Here is a 1,098-nt window from a genome sequence, read left to right as displayed (position 1 = left end):
CCTGCTGATGAAGAAGATAACGGAGACAGGTTGCTCCTCAGTGCGGAAATGCTAGGGCCAAAAGCCAGGTTGTGGTCTTTCCTCTGGATTCTCAAACTAGGAGTTGGAAGGAATCCACATGGGCAACTTGTAGTTTTTTTCTGACAAAATCAGCTCAGGCTGGAATGTTTGCAAGTACAGGGGTCAAAGTCCCTAGAAAAAAACATTATTAATGGCTTCCCTGCTATTGTTCCTCTTTGGCTTCCTGGTTAACTTGTCCATTAGAAAGCTACATTCCTTAAGCAACTCCATAGACAGCCTCAGGAACAGAATGTTGAACAGGTGCAAAATGAGCTACAAAGGAAACCGTGTTAAAGACAGACTCCCTCCAAGCACTCCCTTTCAGCGACCATGTGGGTACTGATGGATGGGGCACAGTTCAACCCAATGTGAATGGGCACCTGGCTTTTCAAACAGTGTGAGGGAGGGGTGGAAACTGCCCGACCTCAACTACACCACCCAGCCGCTCATTTTGTTCCTGAGCCCAGTCTATGCCACATCTGTGCTGCATGTTTGTATTTCAGACCGTTCCTCCCCTCCCCTTCCCAAACCGTTTCTGTTTGTTGGCTAGTTGGGGATCTTTTCGTGGGAGATGGATAACAGCAGCAGCCTTCGGGCAGGGCAACCTAGATGACCGCCCAGGGCCCCAAGCTTTAGGCAGCCAACTTTTTGTGGGGGCGTGAAGTTTTTGCAAGGAAGTGGCTCTGCACTTCAACCCTGGGCTATTTATGTCACACCCCCTCCCCCCAGAATATTAAAAAGATCCACGGTACAACTGTGGTGGGTTCATATTTACCAGAGTCCATACCTCTCTAAGGGGCCCCAACCACCCCAAGGCGGGTAACTTCCTCCCCTGCTCTGAGTATCCCCGCGGCCCAGGCCGGCTCGCCATGTAGCCCTGGGAGAAGTTTCTCCCGTAACGGCAGGGCTCTGCCCTGGCCTACATCGCCGCGCTCAGGCCTGAGGAGGGACGTGTGGCTCCGCGACGCCGGGCGCGCTTTATCGCAGTCACGCAGGGGCTGCAACAACAGAGCCGGCGCCCGACGAAACGCTGGCTCC

General features: G+C 53.4%; 1 long non-coding RNA gene across 1 annotated transcript in view; it reads right to left on the bottom strand.

Annotated features, from left to right (window-relative positions):
• Positions 1 to 1,078, bottom strand: part of LOC102387414 — a 43,747-nt gene extending 42,669 nt beyond the window's left edge. Inside the window, exon 1 of the long non-coding RNA XR_323145.2 lies at positions 848 to 1,078. This is a non-coding gene — a long non-coding RNA (uncharacterized LOC102387414). The remainder of the gene's footprint in view (positions 1 to 847) is intronic.
• Positions 1,079 to 1,098: the final 20 nt, after the last annotated feature.

The sequence above is a fragment of the Alligator sinensis genome, unplaced genomic scaffold, assembly GCF_000455745.1.
Source record: "Alligator sinensis unplaced genomic scaffold, ASM45574v1 scaffold250_1, whole genome shotgun sequence".
Lineage (NCBI taxonomy): Eukaryota > Metazoa > Chordata > Crocodylia > Alligatoridae > Alligator > Alligator sinensis.
This window is presented reverse-complemented; position numbering and strand designations above follow the sequence as displayed.